The 22,516-nt window shown below is 37.6% G+C and overlaps 1 non-coding gene across 1 annotated transcript; it reads left to right on the forward strand.

Moving 5' to 3' along the window:
- Positions 1 to 8,885: 8,885 nt before the first annotated feature.
- Positions 8,886 to 8,991, forward strand: LOC140497969 (U6 spliceosomal RNA). The gene has a single exon (XR_011964964.1). It is a non-coding gene; the product is annotated as a U6 spliceosomal RNA (small nuclear RNA).
- The last annotated feature ends 13,525 nt before the right edge of the window (positions 8,992 to 22,516 follow it).

Here is a 22,516-nt window from a genome sequence, read left to right on the forward strand (position 1 = left end):
TAGGTAAATATCATAGTAGTATATTATTTTTACCTCCTCTCAAATAAACTGATTCTGTTATTTGAAAACCCAAGAACCTTGGTAATATAAGTCCACAATGCTTTTTCTCCCCCTAATAATAATCTAATTCACTTCTTATATGTAGCATACTACTCTTGATATTCAGCCACTCTTCCACTATACAGAATGGTAAGGTTTGGGCTATCCAGTGGAGACCAAAAATATACTCCCAGGCAAGGACTTAGTAGTTAATTTTGTCTAACATGTCTAGACATATTTGTCTAGTATTCTTTATTAATTTATCCACAGCTGCATGTTACATTATTAGCCACCCCTTTTAACCCCATTTCAGATATTCTGAAATTTTATTTTAAATTTAATTTAAATTAAATTTATTTTAAAATTCTAAAATATTAATTTTAAAATCTAAGACCTTAGGTAATATAACTCCACATAAGAAAGCCAATTACATGTTTCTACCTGTAGTACTTATGTGCCTACCCAAGTACTTGCAGGAACAGAAGGAATGTGACATACTTTTCAAGCATAAAACTGAAATTTAAGATATCAAAGTTAGAAAGATGACAAGTGGAAAGACTGGAACAGGCTTCTCCTTGCCTGGGCCTGCCATTGAATTTACTCTGTCCATTTCACAAGTAATGAGCTACCTGCCAGAAGACACAGTCAGAGATCTCTGGCAGTGACAGGACACATCCAAGCAGAAGAGCACAATCTTAAATCCATGTTCCTCCACCACAGGGGGAGCTGAAACCCGACTGCAGAATTCCCAAATGTTCCTCTAATCATTATTCCTAAAGAAAATATTAAGTTGAAGATCATCTGGGAAATGTGTTCTAATCTATGTTCCTTTGCCTACTTGTACGAAGAACGGCAGTGGAAAGTTAAGCTGGCTAAAATTTGCCTTTCCAAGGAATCCTGTGTTTTGTGGCCCAAATTCTGTTTAGAGTCCTGAGTCTAGGAGTCATGGGACCAGGTTCACATGTTAGATAGTTTATAATGTATTATTTTTATTGTTTCTATATGAAAAATAAAATGTCCAAGTATTCCTGTCTGTCCCTGTGGAGAATGACTCCATTATACTAAAGTCACATTACTCTAACTTAGTGAAATATAACACAGTCTAGGAAGAGGTAGGGTTTGCTTGAGGAGAGGGCTCAGAGCTTTTCTGATTGAGTAGATCCACACTAATTACACCCCTTAAATTATTGGGACCACTTAGACATCAAAAAAAAAAACCAACCCCGGAAATGTAGGATCTGACTCAATTCATGAGAATCATAAAAAGCTTGGTACTTTCTAATCACTTCTGCCTGGTGAATTACCATAACCACCAACATGAACATGGAACTTACCCAATTTCTGATCCCTCCTGCTAACTATAATGTGGCTAATGATTCACATACCACCTGATGGTTAAACTTCTATCTAAAATTTTGATAGTATAATCCCTTCATATGTATATTATCTTAGTTTCTTCATGAATAAATTCCCTAGTGATTTCAGACTCCCTGGAGATGGTGAGATTTATTTTGGGCCTCATTTTCTCTGTTCTCTCCAATTAATGTTATCCACCACTTTTTGCTCTCAGTGTCAACAAATATTTGTTAAACATCTCCAATAGTGTTAAAAATATTATTTGGTGTCATTGCTACATGATTTGTAAGGTCACTGTTTAATAAATCCATTTAGACATTCAGACTCATTCCCTTCATCTCATGTTCCTTTTATGGGTATACATAATTTTGTAAACTTTTACTCCACAAAAGTCATGTGTAAATATATTTTTTCTATTTTTAATACATGGCGGGGGGCGGGGGCAAGATTTGCTATTAATAGGAAGGAGAGAAGGAAGGAAAGCTGACTGAACTGTATGAATGGTAATGCTGTTGTGTTGTAAGAAATAACGAAAGAGGATGGTTTTAGAAAAACCTGGAAAGGTTTGTGTGAACTGATGTAAAATGAAGTGAGCAAAACTAGAAGAATTTCTACAATAATAACACAATAAAGAAAAACAACTTTGAAAGAATTGGGAACTCTTCTCAACACAATGGAACCAGAGTTCTAGAAGATCATGATGAAGCATACTATCCACCTCCAGACAGAGAGCTGATAGATGCAGATTGAAGCATATTTTTTGGACACGGATAAAGCAGGTATTTGTGTTGCTTGATGATAGACACACACACATACACACACACACACACACCCCTTCTCTTATCCCTGTCCCTTCTGTTTTCCTATAGGACAAGATCGATTTCTATACCCCATTGCCTGTATATCTTATTTCCCAGTTGCATGCAAAAACAATTTTTCCATCCTATCCCCATTTATTTCATTCTCTTCTTTGACGCTGTCTCTCCTCAAAAGTGTTTGCTTCTGATTACCCCTCTTTCCCTCAACCTTCCCTCTCTTCTATCATCCCCTGCCCTTATCCCCTTCCTCCCTATATTCATGTAGGGTAAGATAGATTTCCATACTCAACCGAGTGTATATGTTACTCCCTCCTTAAGAGTTGGACACAACTAAAATGACTGAACAACAACAAAATTTTAAAGTGGAAACAATCTTATTGTTAAAGTTAAAATCTAGTTGACAGAACAGAATGTTATGTTCTTAGATATCTGGATTTCAGCCCAACATTTAGCAAAGTTAAACTCTGATATGCTACACTGCCTTCTTAATAATTACTCACATTTTTCAAAGTTTGCACAGTACTTTCAGCTAGAATTTGCCCTGTTTCACAAAGTCTCAGAATCAGAAAGGATATCAGAGGTTTAGCTAATCTGACCCTGACTTAAATTAGAAATTCCATCTATAACAATCCCAAGTATTTATTCAGCCCAGTGCTTTAATATATCCAAAGACATGGAACCCACTGCCCTCTGGGGCACCCTGTCCTTTTTCTAACTGTTAGAAGTTTTTTTGTTTTTATGTGGAGTTGAAATCTGTCTCCATGTAACTTCCATCCATTGGTCCTTGTTGGGACCACTTAGACCATGCGTACTAGGAAAAATTTCACATCACAGTCCTTTAGATATTTGAAGAGAAAGATTATGTTCCCTTAAATTTTCTCCATCACTAACTGGAATCATATCACAATAACAGGGCTGCTTGTTGCTTCAGTCATGCTCTGGAAGATTAAATTCCCTTCAAGGGAAGTAAAAAAGTCTATACACTGCTTTCAACAGAAGGAGACCTTTAACAAATATCTGGATGGTTGAAATGCCCTATCATAACTACATTCTGGGACTGCGTCAGCTTTGTGATCTAGGTCAAGAACTCATCCAATTCTTTGGCTTATTGCCTATATTTCTCCCTACTTTGCTCTTCCCCAAGTTCTCTTCTATATGTTTACTCTTACAGGTTCATGGTGTCCACATATTTGGATATCCTCTTGATAGATACTGTTGCTCTACCTCCCCTTCTTCCATAGCTATAGTCCTAGTCAATGAGTGACATCCCATAAAACCTCAGTGATACCTATGAGATTTTATCACACTATTAAAATACCTAGTACAATTTGCTTATTTTTTGCATAGCCTGCTTTTTTTTGTACAGGTCTTCTCTCCTTTCCTTCCTTCCTGCATTAACTAGCTATGTGACTTTGTAAAAGTCATTTTTAACTTCTGACTTTCAATGTCCACTTCTGTAAAATGATGTTAAGCCATATGACTTTCTTTCATCCATATAAATCTTTTCCAGCTCTCAAATTCTAGAATTCTATGAAACAAAAGCTGATTTGGCATTGAGAAGGAGCTGAATCCATGCATATGTAAATGATGATTGAAGCTCTCAACTCAAATGTTCTACTTGAGGGAGTCTAACAAATTTCTTACCTCTATGGCTTGTTTTGCTCTGACCCATGGTTTCCTCCCTGAGAATATCAGAGTTTAAGTTCATTTTGCCTCTACTCTTGGAACATTAGAACTGGACTTATGTCACTCCAAGGGTACTTAGCTCCTATGCATGTACTCAGGCTAACAAAACAATGAATATAGGACAGGCTTTATTTAATCCAACCCAGAATTCCAAGTACTTACTTCTAAGCTCATAAACAGCTAAAATACCTTTCCTCTTTGGTAAGCCTCCATCTTCCCCAGCAATTGATATAATCTTCCATACCCTGTTCCATACTACCCCACCCCTCCCTCTTCCCAAAAGGGGACAAAATTCAAAATTGCTAGGGAATCCCAAAACCCCCTACTCCGGTAAGTTCCACCTTGTATTGGCACTTACACAGTTTAAATGATACATGGTACCAGTGAAAGGCTAGGTGCAAGTTGATCCTCCACTGCACAGATTACTGCTATGCCAGTCTTCCTTGACCTTAGTGTCATTGTATAGTGAATGCTCCTCTTCTTGTTCTGCATCTCTTACTCCCTATTGGTCCATGTCTCCATCTGGTTTTGATTCTTCCTCTTCTGGGAGACCATATAGTTGCTGTCTCAATTTGTTAACTTATTTATGTATCTAATTTCAAAATTAGTGTGTGTGAATCTCACAGTATTTATTAGGGTCTCCAAAATACATATATTTCTATATGTATGCAAATCTAGGTATATATACATGGACATATCAGCTTACAGTAAAACAAACATTTGCTGTGTTAGAAGGGTACCACATTTTAAATTGAGTGCTCTTGCATCTAGGCCAAGAATTCCTACATAGTTGTACTGGACTCCAACTTGTCTATCCCTAGTGATACAGTCAGCTTTGCATTGGCAGAGACTTCTGGCAGAACACTCTAAGTAGGCCACTAGAGAGCTAAGTTTTTATAACCCTCCTGAAGGCAATGGAAACACCCAGCTGGTTCTTTCAAAAGTTGTGGTTTCAAATATTTGTTGATACAGTGCAAACTGTCCTTGTAGAATACCCATATTAAGGCACTACAGGCCAGTCAACTCCCAGCAATAGACTCTGACCAAGAATCAGTGGCAAAAGAGTGTGTTTAATAACCCAATGTGTTTATCCATGACCAAGTTAGTTTACCTATCCCTTCTCTAAGTCCTAGTATGTGTCTGGCTCAATTCTCCTTTGGCCTGTGTCACCACCTGGTGGCTTCCCAGTGCATGAAGTTTGCTGGAAGTCCCCATGGTTGGGTTGGCTTCTTTCTGGAGTCCTTCAAGAGTCTCTGTCCTTTCCCCATCCTTACCTCTTCCTTTTTAAAGGGTAATTCCCAACATTTTCACTGCATTAGCAATATAGTATTAACTCATTTGTCTTTTTAAAACTGAAGCTGTTATTTTAAGTAAATACAAGAACAAAGTACTCCATGACCAGTCCAGCAAGCACTCCAGAAAGATGAATTCACACCTTTCAGGGATAACCTAAAGGGAGCTGGGGTGCCTCCTAGCTATATATCAGGACTAGACTGGCTTTATTTTTTAAAGCCATCTTACCTGCAATTTGCTACATTTAATACCCTCCTCCCCCCTTTTTATCGAAAAGACCTTTAAAACCCCACAGAGCTAATTCAGGTTATAAAACCTTAAATCACTTTATTAAGTTTTGTTAATCTCAAAATGACACATTCATTGTGATATAGTGGAAGGAATACAGCTCTGAGATTAGAAAAACTGGGTTCAAATCTCTCCTGTGATGATGATTACCTGTGACCTTAGGCAAGTCATTGATCTTCCCTGAGTCTCAGGTTCCTCATCTGTTAAAGGAAGGGGCTGAACTGATGGCTTTAGAGATCCTTCCACTTCTAAACCTATGATTGTGTAACCTGCTGTTTTGTTCTGTGCTTTAACTAAATCACAGTTTTTGCCACATAGGATCCCACTGATTGGACAGTTCTTATTGCTTAAAATAGCTATCTCAACTGAATTTTAACCAAATAATTATATGCTTTCACTACTTATTAAAACTGATGAAAGATCTTAGGTAATGGCAATCTTGATTATATCTATTATTTTTCCACTAATAAGCCTCATGAAATGTGTTATAGCGAGGAATTTCATCTTTAGGGAACAGTCAATATTAAAAACCCAAAATCTAATTTTAATACTTAACAAATCACTGCTGATTGCTGTCAACACATAAGGAGTACATCCCCAAGATAATCTTCAAATAAAGGCAAACTGTCCCCCCTGGGGAAATTACATCTTATTCCAAGGTCTTCATCTGCTCATTATCTAAGCAAGAGGTAGTCAACCCAAATTTCCCTCTTGGGTACAGACAGTCTCAGGCAGAAACAAGTTTTACCTGTTAAGCCTAACTCCACCCAACCTTCCTTAGAAAGTAAGAAATAAAAACCACCTGCAGACCTTGGTTCCCTTCCTTGCTTTATTAACAAGTATCTTCAGATCTGAATGCAATATGCAAGGGCCATATCAACATGGCAGCAAATAGTGGGGATTTAACCTGATTAACTGATCGAGAAATTAAATTGTTCTTACCAGAACAATCTAGATTTTTTCCATTTTGATTTTTTGCCTGGAATGTACTTTTTACTCACCTCTGACTCTTGGTGTCCCTAGCTCAAGAAATAAACTTAAATGCCATCTCCTGGATAAGATCTTTCTTGGTCCCACTTTCCCCTCCCCAGATCCCCATTGAATGTTTTTCTTCTCAAAAATTACTTATTTACTTTGTATGTAATTTTTATTTAACTATTTATGTTCATATTGTTTTCCCTTACCAAAACAAAAACTGTCAAGGACCATTTCATTTTATTCTTTGTATTATTAGTCTTTGCATAATGCCTGGCATATATGTATGTATGTGTGTGTATGTATAGTGTATTCTTAATGAATACATGTTGAACTGAAAAAAAAAGTAATCAAAATGCAAGGCCCATGTATTCCAGCAATTAATGTATTTCAAATTAATAGAGGAAATTCATTCTAAAACTATAGTACCTCTTGGTCTTAGTGCCATATTGTTGAAATCCAACATGTCATTAGAAGCAAGTGGAAGAAGGAGAATGCACAGGTCAAAGTATAAGAGGAAAAATATGAGGTGGATGTCCAAGTAGCCTGGGTATGCTGACTACAGATTCAATGGGAACAGAGACATGGAATGCCAGACCCCTGTTTACACCTGGGAAGTCACTCCTACTAAGCATGTACCAGCTTTTCCGCTGATCTAGAACTCTAATTTCTACCGTCTCTACCATAGGACTCTTGCTACCATTCAAATCCTACTTGTCAAAGAATATTCCATCTTTTAATGAAGAATCAACCTTCCTGAAACCAATTTGCTTAGTTATGTGCCATCTGAGATTTTCTTGATATTCCAGACCAAGCATTTTCTTTGTAGTTTAGCATAGCAGTATTATAATAGATCATTTTGCCTTCAAAATGAACCTAATCGTTCAAAATAACCTAACAGTTAGAAAAAAATAGACCTAAATTTGTAAAAAACAAAAAACAAAAACCACCTTAATTAAAACAACTACTCTTCAATGTTTCTCATCCCATAATCTTATTGTTTCAGAGGATATTACGTTTAGAATTGGAATGGACCTCAGTTCATCTAGTCCAACTCCTCATCCTATAGGAGAGTAACTCAAGGCCTAGTAACTTGTGCAAAGCCAAAGAGAGAAGTGGTAAGTCTGAGATCTGAACCTAGGTTTCCTGACTGTAATCCCATACTTTTGACACTGACATAAAGATAGAATCCAGCACTAAAATAATATATATTAAATTACTTCCTTTCCTTTCCTCCTTTCATTCTCACCAACTGGAGATAAAGGAGGAAAAAAGTATACTGAATACCTGACCTAAAACAAATGTAACCTCCCCAGGAATCTTTCTATCTGGATCCTTCTTTCTAGTCACTTTCTTTAAGTCTCAGTTTCCTCATCTGCAAAATGGGGGTGATAATATTTGTAATATAATAGGGTTGTTGTGAGACCAGGGGAGCTCCCCAGTCCCCTCTGCTACAAAGTGCTTTGTAAACTGTAAAGTGCTATTACTCTTCACACCTTCATTTCCCAACGCTCTCTCCTCTCTCTCTCCTACCTACCTGGATTATTGTCATTCTATTAGAGATTCAGCTCTGCCTTGTAAAATTTAAAAATATTTAGAGAGTAGAAGAAAGAGAAGAAAGCCAGAAAGAAACTAAAGCAGAGTCTGAAGAGTATAATGGGGGACTGGCCAGTGAGGAACCAGTCTTAGGAACACATATGACTGTTTGGTGAGCCTGCTTTTCTGAACATGCCTGATGAAGGTCTCTGCTCTCCCCTTTAGAGCAGTTATTTTACAACTGTTTCCTGTCTGCTTACCCTGTGGCAAAGGCTTCTGAGACAGAACTGAGTATGTATACAAAAGGCCCCAGGGACTTTACATTATTCTCTTTCCAGCCTTGGTGTTTCTGACTGAGGAGATGATAACTGCTTAAGCCTTCAAGTGGAGTGGTGGACACAGTAGTCCTTGTTACTGGAGAGGCTGGGGCTAGTGGATAGCTTGTGCTTGGGAGTTCTGAGCTGCAGTAGGGCTAACTCAGTCTGAACTAAGTTGCACTGGTAAGATCAGCTCCTGGAAGCACAGGGCCACCAGGGTACCTAAAGAGGCCCAAAGCAGTCTAGATTAGAAACAGAGGAGGTGAAAACTTCTGTCTCAGTTGGTACAATCAAGCTTATGCATGGTCACTGAATTTTTAGCCTAGTCAAGACATGGAAACTCACTCCAACCCTCCCCCCCAAAAAAAAGCCTTTGGTTAGGGAGGGAAATCACTGCAGGGATGGCAGCAGTGTTGTTGCCGGCAGCTTATTTTCCCATTTACCAAGCTAATGTGTAATCCATGAATACATGGTACCTTTGTGCTTATCTCTTCCATGTCCTTTTCTGCTCTTAGGCGAAGAATTGTTAGAGGGAGTTACAACCTTTGAAATGCTGAAGCTTTGAAAGGTTGAAGAGGTGCTTGCTTCAGCAACACATATACTAAAATTGGAATGATACAGAGAAGATTAGCATGCCCCTGTGCAAGGATGACACACAAATTTGTGAAGCGTTCCATATTTTTGGAATTAAGGAGGTAAATAGAATTTTAGAAAAATAAAGGTAGGATAGACCTCTGGAGAAAATTGAATGGGGATAGAAAGGAATATACCTTTTTCTCAGTGGTATATGGCACCTACACAAAAAATGACCATGTATTAGGATATAAAAACCTCACAATCAAATACAGAAAGGCTTAGAAATATTAAATGCACTCTCAGATCATGATGTAATAAAGGGTCACAGAAAGATAGTTTAAAAATTAATTGGAAACTAAATAATCTAATACCAAAGAATGAGTGGGTCAAACAACAAATCATAGAAACAATCAATAATTTCATCAAAGAGAATGACAATAATGAGACAAAATACCAAATTTATGACATGCAGCCAAAGCAATTCTTAGGGGAAATTTTATATCTCTAAATGCTTACATAAGTAAAGGAGAGAAAGAGATCAATGAATTGAACATACAACTAAAAAATTTAGAAAAAGAATAAATTTAAAAATCCCTAATTAAATACCAAATTAGAAATTCTGAAAATCAAAGGAGAGATTAATAAAACTGAAAGTAAGAAAACTATTGAATTAATAAATAAAAATAAGAGCTGGTTTTATTTTAAAAAAACAATAAAATAGATAAATCTTTGGTTAATTTGATTTTTAAAAAAGAAAGAAAAACTAAAAAAGAAAGAAAACCAAATTACCAGTATAAAAAATGAAAAGGATGAATTCACTACCAATTAAGAGAAAATTAAAGTGACAGTTAGGAGCTATTTTGCCCAACTGTATGCCAACAAATCTGAAATTTTAAATGAAATGGATAAATATTTACAAAAATACAAATTGCCCAGATTAACAGAAGAGGAAATAAAATACTTAATCCCATTTTAGAAAAAGAAATTGAACAAGCCATCTATGAACTCCCTAAGAAAAAGTCTCCAGGGCTGGATAGATTTACAATGAATTCTACCAAACATTTAAGAACAATTAATTCCAATATGGAAAAATAGGCAAAGAAGCACTCCTACAAAATTCCTTCTATAAGACAAATATGGTGCTGATACCTAAGCCAGGAAGAGCCAAAACACAGAAAGAAAACTATGGACCAATTTCCCTAATGAATATTGATGCAAAAATTTAAATAAAACATTAGCAAAGAGATTACAACAATCCATCCCCAGGATAATATACCATGACCAGGTGGGAATTATACCAGGAATGCAGGGCTGATCCAGTATTACGAAAACTTTTGGCATAATTGACCATATCAGTAACAAAACTAGCAGAAATCACATAATTATCTCAATAGATGCAGAAAAAATTTTTGACAAAATACAGCACTCATTCTTTTTAAAACACTAGAAAGCATAGGAATAAATGGAGTTTTCCTCAAAAAGACAAATAATATCTATCTAAAACCATCAGCAGGCATTATATGTAATAGGGATAAGCTAAAAGCTTTCTCAGTAAGATCAGGGGTGAACAAGGATGCCAATTGTCATTACTATTCTTCAACATTGTACTAGAAATGTTAGCTTTAGCAACAAGAGAAGAAAAAATGGAAGGAATTAGAATAGGCAGTGAGGAAACAATCACTTTTTGCAGATGTTATAATAGCATACTTTGAGAATCCTAGAGAACCAACTAAAAAACTACTTGAAATAAAGAACTTTAGCAAAGTAAAATAAACCCACATAAACCATCAGCTTTTCTGTATATTACCAACAAAGCCCAGCAACAAGATATAAAAAGAGAAATTCCAACTGTATACAATATAAAGTATTTGAGAGTCTACCTGCCAAGACAAACCCAGGAACTATATGAACAGAATTACAAGACACTTCACACAAATAAAGTCAGATCCAAACAACTGGAAAAATACCAATTGCTCATGGGTAGGTCAAGTTAATATAATAAAACAACAATTCTACCTAAATTAATTTACTTATTCAGTACCACCACTCAAACTACCAAACAATTCTTTTATAGAGCTAGAAAAAATAATAACAAAATTCATCTGGAAGATCAAAAGGTCAAGGGAATTAAGGGGAAAAAACACAAAGGAAGGTAGCCTAGTCATACCATATCTAAAATTATATTATAACACAGCAATCATCAAAACTATTTTGTACTGGCTAAGAAATAGAGAGGTGGATCAGTGGAATGTACACAAGATATAGTAGTAAATAACTATAGTAATCTACTGTTTGATAAACCCAACAACTCCAGCTTCTAGAATAAGAACTTACTATTTGATAAAAATACTGGTAAAACTAGAAAATAATATGGCAGAAACTAGACACAGGTCAACATCTCATACCCTATACCAAGATGAGGTTGTAATGGGTACATGATTTAAACACAAAGATGAAAGAATAAAGCAAATTAGGAAAGCAAGGAATAATTTACCTGCCATGTCTATGGAGATGGGAAGAATTTATGACCAAACAAGAGATAAAGAACATTATGAAATACAAAATGGATAATTTTGACTATATTAAATTTAAAATGTTTGCACAAACAAAGCCAAGGCAACAAGATTAGAAAGAAAGCAGAAATCTGGGAAGCAATTTTTATAGCCAATGTTTCTGATAAAGGCCTTATTTCTCAAATATACAGAGAACTGATTTATATTTATAAGAATACAAGTCATTCCTCAGTTGATAAATGGTCAAAGGATATGAACAGGCAGTTTTCAGATGAATAAATTAGCACTATCTATAGTCATGAAAAAATGCTCTAAATCACTATTGATTAGAGAGATGCAAATCAAAACAATGCTGAAGTACCACCTCATACCTATTAGCTTGGCTAACATGACAGAACAGGAAAATGAAAAATGTTAGAGATGATGTGGGAAAATTGGAACACTAATGCATTGTTGGTGGAATTGTGAGATGAGAGTTGTGATCCAAACATTTGGAAAAGCAATCTGGAATTATGCCCAAAGGGCTATAACACTGTGCATACCCTTTGATCCAGCAATAGCACTGTTAGGTATGTATCCCAAAGAGATCATAAAAATGGGAAAAGGACCACATGTACAAAAAACATTTATAGCAGCTCTTTTTGTGGTGGCCATCAATTGCAGAATGGCTGAACAAGTTGTGGTATAGAAATGTAATGGAATACTATTATACTATATGAAATGATGAGCAGGTAGATTTCAGAAAAACCTGGAGACTGAACAGAACCAGGAATACGTTATACACGGTAACAGCCATATTGTATGATGACTAACTTTGATAGACATAGCTCTTCTCCACAATACAATGATTTAAGACAATTGCTAAAGATTCATGATGGAAAATGCTATCCACATCCAGAGAAAGAACTTTGGAAACTGAATGTAGATTGAAGCATACTATTTACTTTCTTTTCTTTCTCATAATTTTCCCCTTTTGTTCTGATTCTTTTTTCACAACATGATTAATATGGAAATGTTTAATATGACTGTACATGGATAACCTATAGACTGCTTGCTTTCTTGGGGAGGAAGAAAAAAATTTGGAACTCAACATCTTATAAAAATGAATGTTGAAAACTATTTTTACATGTAATTGGAAAAAAATAAAATACTATTAAGTAAAAAAAAAAAAGTTGAAGAGGAGTAACAAGCACTCAGCTTAGAAGTATACTGACCCTGCAGCCAAGATACAAGTTTCTGTAAGCAAGAGATCCACTTTTTCCATCAACCATTACACATTGGAAAGTGAACTTGATGGTTTGAATGCTTTTTAGATATGGCTTTAAATATGAACCCATTCTTCCCAAGGAACAGGTAGTAGAAGGAGAAGTATATTCCTGCTCTTTGGGGGAAATGTTTGTCCTTGGTTCTTATCTTGTCTTTTCAGTAAATATTTCTTTGTAAAAGCTAAATGATGCTTAACTGGTTAAAAATATTAGGGTGCTAAACACTCTCCCCATTAGTCGCCTACTCTCCACATCCAAAGGTTTAAGCAGTTATTGCCTCCTGACTCAAACATATTCAGGCAGGAAAAAGGTCAAGTCAATGGAACCTTTGGAATACATGCTCATTTCTGTCTTAGAAGCCAATCAAAAAACCTTTCCTCTACCATTCTGTGAGTGAATGGGAGACAGTTAATAGGATAACTGCACATGCCCCAAAGTGGAGAACAGAGCTCTCCATTATGCATACTCAGAAGCAGGCTCACCAACCATTCATGTGTTCCTGGGACAGGGGCCTGATTGGTCAGTCCTGAGAATAATATTAAACATATAGAGAAAACATGCAATTTCAGAAAATGGTCTACATTTACTGAACATGAAAATAACACTGGAATCACCATATTTTAAACTAAAATGAAAGTATGCCCTTGTAGCAATAAAAGCATTCCCAATCTTCCCTGTGATAGCGTGTTGAAATTACTATGTTTTTATTTTTTTATTTTTATTTTTTTAATTAATTAATTTAACATTTAACATTCATTTTCACAAAATTTTGGGTTCCAAATTTTCTCCCCTTTTGTCCCCTCCCCCCACCCCAAAATACCGAGCGTTCTAATTGCCCCTGTCTGCCAATCTGCCCTCCCTCCCTCCCCACCCCTTCCCTTTGGAAGGCAAGCAATTCAATATAGGCCAAATCTGTGTAGTTTTGCAAATGACTTCCATAATAGTAGTGTTGTGTAAGAACTAATTATATTTCCCTCCATCCTATCCTGTCCCCCATTACTTCTGTTCTCTCTTTTGATCCTGTCCCTCCCCATGAGTGTTGACCTCAAATTGCTCCCTTCTCCCCATGCCCTCCCCTCCATCACCCCCCCACCCTGTTTATCCCCTTATCCCCCACTTTCCTGTATTGTAAGATAGGTTTTCATACCAAAATGAGTGTGCATTTTATTCCTTCCTTTAGTCAAATGTGATGAGAGTAAACTTCATGTTTTTCTCTCACCTCCCCTCTTTATCCCTCCACTAAGAAGTCTTTTGCTTGCCTCTTTTATGAGAGATATTTTGCCCCATTCCATTTCTCCCTTTCTCCTCCCAATATATTTCTCTCTCACTGCTTGATTTCATTTTTTTAAAGATATGATCCCATCCTCTTCAATTCACTCTGTGCACTCTGTCTCTATGTGTGTGCATGTGCATGTGAATGTGTGTGTGTGTGTGTAATCCCACCCAGAACCCAGATACTGAATAGTTTCAAGAGTTACAAATATTGTCTTTCCATGTAGGAATGTAAACAGTTCAACTTTTATAAGTCCCTTATGACTTCTCTTTGCTATTTACTTTTTCATGCTTCTCTTCATTCTTGTGTTTGAAAGTCAAATTTTCTTTTCAGTTCTGGTCTTTTCATCAAGAATCTTGAAAGTCCTCTATTTCATTGAAAGACCAATTTTTCCCCTGAAGTATTATACTCAGTTTTTGCTGGGTAGGTGATTCTTGGTTTTAGTCCTAGTTCCTTTGACTTCTGGAATATCCTATTCCACGCCCTTCGATCCCTTAATGTAGAAGCTGCTGGATCTTGTGTTATCCTGATTGTATTTCCACAGTACTTGAATTGTTTCTTTCTATCTGCTTGCAATATTTTCTCCTTGACCTGGGAGCTCTGGAATTTGGCCACAATGTTCCTAGGAGTTTCTCTTTTTGGATCTCTTTCAGGCGGTGATCTGTGGATTCCTTGAATACTTATTTTGCCCTCTGGTTCTAGAATCTCAGGGCAGTTTTCCTTGATAATTTCATGAAAGATGATGTCTAGGCTCTTCTTTTGATCATGGCTTTCAGGTAGTCCCATAATTTTTAAATTGTCTCTCCTGGATCTATTTTCCAGGTCAGTTGTTTTTCCAATGATATATTTCACATTATCTTCCATTTTTTCATTCTTTTGGTTTTGTTTTGTGATTTCTTGGTTTCTCATAAAGTCATTAGCCTCCATCTGTTCCATTCTAATTTTGAAAGAACTATTTTCTTCAGTGAGCTTTTGAACCTCCTTTTCCATTTGGCTAATTCTGCTTTTGAAAGCATTCTTCTCCTCATTGGCTTTTTGAACCTCTTTTGCCAATTGAGTTAGCCTATTTTTCAAGGTGTTATTTTCTTCCGCATTTTTTTGGGTCTCCTTTAGCAGGGTGTTTACTTGTTTTTCATGCTTTGCTTGCATATCACTCAATTCTCTTCCCAGTTTTTCCTTCACCTCTCTAACTTGATTTTCAAAATCCCTTTTGAGCTCTTCCATGGCCTGAGCCCATTGAGTGGGCTGGGATACAGAAGCCTTGATTTCTGTGTCTTTGCCTGATGGTAAGCATTGTTCTTCCTCATCAGAAAGGAAGGGAGGAAATGCCTGTTCACCAAGCAAGTAACCTTCTATAGTCTTATTTTTTTTCCCTTTTCTGGGCATTTTCCCAGCCAGTGACTTGACTTCTGAGTGTTCTCTCCACCCCCACCTTGCCTCCAGATCCACCCAGCCAGTACTTGGGGTCTGAGATTCAAATGCTGCTTTCCCAGCCTCAGGGCTTTGGGTGGGGGCAGGGCTGCTGTTCAGTGTGAGATTAAGTTTAGGTGCTCAAGTCAGGGCAGGGCCGGCTCACGGGCTCCGTTCCCTCAGGGGGTTTATGCAAAGACCTTCAACAATGTATCCAGGGTCCTGCCTGCTTGGGGAGCCTCAGTCTGCTCCCGCCTCCGCTGCTGCCTCCCGAGGGGGCCTGAGCTATGGGGGCACCCCACTCCCCTCTCGACCCGCCAAAGAGACCTTCTCACCGACCCTTGTCACCTGTGGGTGGAGGGCCCCGCGCGGCTGCTGGAGATTCTGTCCCTGAAGCCTGCTCGGATCTGCTCCTTTCAGTGCTGTGCCGCCGAGGCAGGGTTGGGCTCTGCTCCGGGCCTGGGGCGCGAGGGACCTTTTGCGAGAGGTTTTCAGGCTCTCTGGAGCAGAAATCTCATCCACTCCGTTCTGTGGCTTCTGCTGCTCCAGAATTCGCCGGTGATTCTTCTCTCTACAGGTATTTTATGGGCAGTGGGTTCGGAGGTAGCGTATGTGCATCTTTCTACTCCGCCATCTTGGCTCCGCCCCCCGAAATTACTATGTTTTTAAAAAAATTCCTTTAAATTCAGGATTTCAAAACAGTTTACCACTTAGTATAATGAACTGCATGAACTCTAATGACTTACTTAACCTCTTAACCTTAGTTTTTTTGCCTGTGAAATGAGAGTTGGAAGCATGACCTCTCTGGTGCCTTACACTTTTAATGTTCTCTGATCCTCAGTTTCCTCATCTGTAAAATGAGACGATTGGACTACTTGGTTTTTGAAGTCCATACCTGCTCCAGATTTATGACCTTTCTTTCGATAGACTAAAAAACATAAAAACACTTGTTATAAATCTGTTTTTGAGGTTGGATTATTTAAGGGTCCTCAGCCATTTTTACTCATTATTTAGAAAATACTCTAGCATTTTATGTTATATTTTGCAAAGACTGACATACTGGAATATACACATTTGTTTTCTTGTCATTTTTAACAAATCCCCTCTCTCTATTTCTCAGTCCTTTTCTTTCTGTCCCAAGCCTTCAAAGTGTGATAATGGATGTCTAAAAGCCTTTGATGCTGTCAATTAAATGCACTTGCTAAAAATATCATCACTCAAAAAAAACCCCTTCTTTCCTCCATTGACTCACATACTCTTTCTAACCCTCCCTTACCACCTTTGCTCATTATTCTTCTGCAACTCCCAGGCCTACAGTTTCCTCAAGATCCAGGGAAACAAAGAGAGGGGAGGCAGATGGGCAACGCACTCATTCATTGTACCCTAGATGCTTTCATGTTCCATTTGTCTTGAAATCACAGCTGAAAAGATAAGCTATGTTCTCAAAGTCTGCAAAAGATGACAGTTGCCTTGATGTCCTTATTTCTCCTGATTTATTCTTTAAACTTCAAAATATGCTTTTTTTTTCTTTTCAGACTGATAGTTTTGAAAATGCAACTTGGTGATTTCCAAACCATTAATCATGAAAGGAAGGGAGAATCTTACCCCCACAATAACCTCACTGATGAAACCAAAGAAACTATGTTTTTTTAAAAATGTACTTTGAATAATCCAATATATGAAAATCCAGGTTGACAGAGCAAAGGTGGGCACTTTCCTGGCCTTTGGGGACTTTCTTTGCTCCAGCTCCTGCTCCAGCTTCCTCCCTCCTCTTCCCTTTTGCTGTACCTCTTCTGCTCTCTAAAGGTTTTTCTAGATACTCTCCAAGGCACTCCCTCACCTGCTCTGGGGGCATGTTTGCTAGGATGAAGCCTAGATCCCATTTGGATCTCAGAAACTGTTTTCTTTTTCAATTCCTGCTTCCAGGATCCTGCCACTCCTGTCTAGGGATTTCAATAGCTTGAACCAGATCACTGAAAAGTCAACTAGACATTTTCCCCATTTGATTTCTCTGGCCACTTGATGTTTCATGGCTTAGCTTATGGCCCTGAGCCTCTGACTGGAACAGACAAGAAGGACAAAGAAGTTGAAACTTAAAATTTTAAAAGAATGTGCCTCTAATCACCAGCCCTGAAACTCCAATGAAAATAAGTCCTTCATGAAAAAGTTCAGGATTCGGTAAGCAGTGTCCAGTTGGAAAAATAATTTTTTTTAGCCAAGAAGATAAGGCTGCAAAGATTATGCTATATTTTAGGGGAAGAATACTTTGATTAATAAAGACCTTTTTTCACAGTTCATATTTTTTAAAAATAAAGTTTAGTTAATTTTTTAAAAATTAATTTTGGTTAAGTATTAGATTTTTAAAAAATGAATAAGGCAGGTTAGACAGTTAGTTATTCCTATTTTACAGTTGTTTTTCTGCCCATGAGAAAAGAGATCTTTCAGTTTGAAGGGTCCTAGCTACATATGCCTTTTCTTTGCAGAATGTCTTCTTATCCAGGAGTCACAAGCTTTTGGAATAAAAAATAAAAGGTGACTGAATACTCAAAAAATATTTGCCTTTAATAATAGCTATCATAATAATAGCATTTACATAGCACTTTAAGGTTTACAAAGCACTTACTTATATAACCTCATGTGATCTACACAATAACCCTGGCAGGAATGTGCTATTATTATCATTATTTTATAGAGGAAGAAATTAAAGCTGAGAAAAGTTATCACTTCAAAAAAGAAATTTTCTGGAAGCCCACTCTAATGAAGTGTGCTGGGTCTACCTATGAAGAGATATAGATTTCAAACTAAAGTGTTTAAGAGTCAATGTCAGTGGAAGCTCCATAGGAAAGTAAGACAGGCTTTAGTTCACATTTTCCACTAGCCTAGTATTTGCTTTCCCAACCCCGCATTTTTTATGAAATAGTTTCACTCAGTTTCATGATTTCTATTGGGAAAACTGTTGACATGCTGACTAAATTCTCTCTCCTTTAATCTGAACCAAAGGCTTCTTCTTACTCAGTTCAACTAATATAACTTTCAGATCCCGTACAATCATCATTTTGCCAGGAAGCCCCGCATCTACTTAATGCACATGACAATCTCAAGGTAGGCAGATTTAATTTGCTTAGTTAACTCCTCCTTGAATCTAAATGTTACAGACTTTACAACACTTATTATGTAACTTTTTAAATGTTTAGGGGCACCCTAAGGCTATGGAAAGAATTGCCATGAAAATGAACCAAAGAAAAATAAACTTCCCACACTCAAGCCTATTTTTAAAACTTTGAAAAAATTTTATGATAGACCACAAATGAATAAATTTTATGAAACAGCATGTTGTGGTAATTAGTATGTGTAATATAGTGTAAGCAATCATTTGAGGATCCTTCTTTGGAGTAGCGGCTTTCAAACTGTTTGCTAGAGCTTCTTAGTGTTTTGTGTGTACAGAAGAAAAATTAAAATTAAGCAGTATGTATGTACTTTTAAATTTATTATAGCTCTGACTAATTCTTTAAGCTATTCAAGGAATGAAAGTAAGCATGCTAAAAATGTACCCATGTCTCTTAAAGCTGGCACCTAACTAAGGCTGGAGATTCATAATAGAGAAGGAAATGAGTATATCACAGTTTTTAAATGAGAGAAAATTATAGGGAATTGTTACATGTCAGGTATACCTTTGATCTGAAATCATTCTCAAATTTTTTTTGTTTTTTTAAAATTTATTTAAGTTTTCAATATTCATTTCTACAAAATTTTGAATTCCAAATTTTCTCCCCATCTCTCCCCTCCACCCACCCCAAAATGTCAAGCATTCTAATTACCCCCACCACCAATCTGCCCTCCCTTCTAACATCCCTCCCTTCCCTTATCCCCATCTTCTCTTTTGTCCTGTAGGGCAAGATAAACTTCTATAATCCATTACCTGTATTTCTCATTTCCTAGTTGTATGCAAGAACAGTACTCAACAGTTGTTCCTAAAACTTTGACTTCCAACTTCTCTTCATCCCTCCCTCCCCATCCATTCCCTTTGGGAAGGCAAGCAATTCAATATAGGCCATGTCTGTGTAGTTTGGCAAATGACTTCCATAATAGTCGTGTTGTGTAAGACTAACTATATTTCCCTCCATCCTATCCTGCCCCCCATTGCTTCTATTCTCTCTTTTGATCCTGTCCCTCCCCAAGACTGTTGACTTCTAATTGCTCCCTCCTCCCATTGCCCTCCCTTCCATCATACCCTCCCACCCTGCTTATGCTCTTCTCCCCCACTTTGCTGTATTGTAAGATAGGTTTTCATATCAAAATGAGTGTGCATTTTATTCCTTCCTTTAGTGGAATGTGATGAGAGTAAGCTTCATGTTTTTTCTCTCACCTCCCCCCTTTCTCCCTCCACTGAAAAGTCTTTTACTTGCCTCTTTTATGAGAGATAATTTGCCCCATTCAGTTTCTCCCTTTCTCCTCCCAACATATTTCTCTCTCACCCCTTAAGTTCATTTTTTTAAGGTACAATCCCATCCTATTCAATTCACCCTGTGCTGTGTGTGTGTGTGTGTGTGTGTGTGTGTGTGTGTGTGTGTGTAAAATCCCACCAACTACCCAGATATTGAAAAAAGTTTCAAGAGTTACAAATATTTTCTTTCCATGTAGGAATGTAAACAGTTCAACTTTAGTAAGTCCCTTATGATTTCTCTTTGCTGTTTACCTTTTTCATGCTTCTCTTGATTCTTGTGTTTGAAAGTCAAATTTTCTTTTCAGCTCTGGTCTTTTCATCAAGAATGCTTGAAAGTCCTCTATTTCATTGAAAGACCATTTTTTCCCCTGAAGTATTATACTCAGTTTTTGCTGGGTAGGTGATTCTTGGTTTTAGTCCTAGTTCCTTTGACTTCTGGAATATAATATTCCATGCCCTTCGATCCCTTAATGTAGAAGCCCCTAGATCTTGTGTTATCCTGATTATATTTCCACAATACTTGAATTGTTTCTTTCTATCTGCTTGCAATATTTTCTCCTTGACCTGGGAACTCTGGAATTTGGCCACAATGTTCCTAGGAGTTTCTTTTTTTGGATCTCTTTCAGGAGGTGATTGGTGGATTCTTTCAATATTTATTTTGCCCCCTGGTTCTAGAATCTCAGGGCAGTTTTCCTTGATAATTTCATGAAAGATGATGTCTAGGCTCTTTTTTTGATCCTGGCTTTCAGGTAGTCCAATAATTTTTAAATTGTCTCTCTTGGATCTATTTTCCAGGTCAGTTGTTTTTCCAATGAGATATTTCACATTATCTTCCATTTTTTCATTCTTTTGGTTTTGTTTTGTGATTTTCTGGTTTCTCATAAAGCCATTAGCCTCCATCTGTGCCATTCTAATTTTGAAAGAACTATTTTCTTCAGTGAGCCTTTGAACCTCCTTTTCCATTTGGCCAATTCTATTTTTTAAAGCACTCTTCTCCTCATTGGCTTTTTGAATCTCTTTTGCCAATTGAGTTAGCCTATTTTTAAATGTGTTATTTTCTTCAGCATTTTTTGGGTCTCCTTTAGCAAGGTGTTGACCTTCTTTTCATGATTTTCTTGCTTCTCTCTCATTTCTCTTCCCAATTTTTCCTTCACCTCTCTTACTTAATTTTCAAAATCTTTTTTGAGCTCTTCCATGGCCTGAGATCACTGAATATTTATTTTGGATGTTTGGGATACAGAAGCCTTGACTTTTATGTCTTTCCCTGATGGTAAGCATTGTTCTTCCTCATCTGAAAGGATGAGAGAAGATATCTGTTCACCAAGCAAGTAACCTTCTATAGTCTTATTTTTTTTCCCCTTTTTTGGGCATTTTCCCAACCAGTTACTTGACTTTTGGGTCCTTTGTCAAGAGTAGGGTATACTGTGGGGATCTGTAAGATCTCAGTTCCTCCAAGGTGGCAGAATCAAGTGTGTACACTGGTCTGGGATAAGGGAGAAATTTTTGTGCCCAGAATCTTAGCAGAGTTTCGTCTTCACAACCACCTCACCTTCAGTTCCGCCAAGCCAGTACTGGGGGCAGAGATTCAGATAAGCTGCAGGGGCAGGGCCACCATTCAGTGTGAGATAAAGATCAGCCGCTCTAATTCCTCAGGAGAATCAGGGCCTCTACACAGCGCTAAGGTACGAGTCAGCTGCTCAGTGCCCCCAGGGATTTTACGATCCAACAAAGGATGCAGGCTGCTGTAGGGGCTGCTGTGGGAACTGCTGCTGCCCACCAGATGTGGCCTCGGTGGTCACTGCCTGAGGCCAGAGCTATGGGAAGGCCCTTCTCCCTTCTTGGCCAGCTGAAAAAAACCTGTCACTGACCTTTGGCACCTGTGGATTTAGGGATCTGCGAACAGCTGCTACTGCTGCAACTGGAGATTCCGCTTCTGCGTGGCCAAGACTGGGCTGGGCTCCACTCTGCGTCTGGTGTGACAGACATTTCCCATTGCCCTTTCAGGCCACCCTGGGCAGGAAATCTTCTCCACTCTGTTGTTCTGTGGCTTCTGCTGCTCTAGAATTTGTTGAGAGTCTTTATTTACAGTGTTTTATGGGCTGTGGGGGGAGAGCTAGCATATGTGTGTCTTTCTACTCCGCCATCTTGGCTCTGCTCCCCATTCTCAAATTTTTGTGAAAGTAAAGTATAGTTCTTCCCATTTAGATGGTCATCTAGCATGGAAAATTCTTCCACTACACATTACTAATTGGTCAATAATCTATAGTTTTTAGAGAGATGCCTAGGATACTGAGAAGTTAAGCAATATGTACAATAACTGCATGTAAACAAGATATTTACAAGCTAAGTTGGAAATAAGTAACAGAGGAAAGGGGTAAGCATTGAGAAGGATCAGAAAAGGCTTCTCTGGAATGTGGGATTTTGTAATAAAGATTCCAGTTATAATGAGATTAGAATCATAGGCTCTTGGAGTTGAATGATACCTCAGAGATAAATATAGTGCAGGGCAATGTTAAGATTCAGAGGAATTGGGTCAGAATCCTAGATATTTCACTTGCTACTTGTGTGACTTTGAACAAGTCCTTTCATTTAATCTTTCTAGGTCTCAGTCACTTCTTTTACAAAATGAAGGGTAAGATTTGTTGGCTTTGTGTGACCTGAGAGGATGCGCAGTGCAAAGTGCTCATGCTTTGTGTTCAAAATCAAGGCTGCTGTGAAGCTGAGATG

Source organism: Notamacropus eugenii, chromosome 3 (genome assembly GCF_028372415.1).
Source record: "Notamacropus eugenii isolate mMacEug1 chromosome 3, mMacEug1.pri_v2, whole genome shotgun sequence".
In the NCBI taxonomy this organism is placed as follows: domain Eukaryota; kingdom Metazoa; phylum Chordata; class Mammalia; order Diprotodontia; family Macropodidae; genus Notamacropus; species Notamacropus eugenii.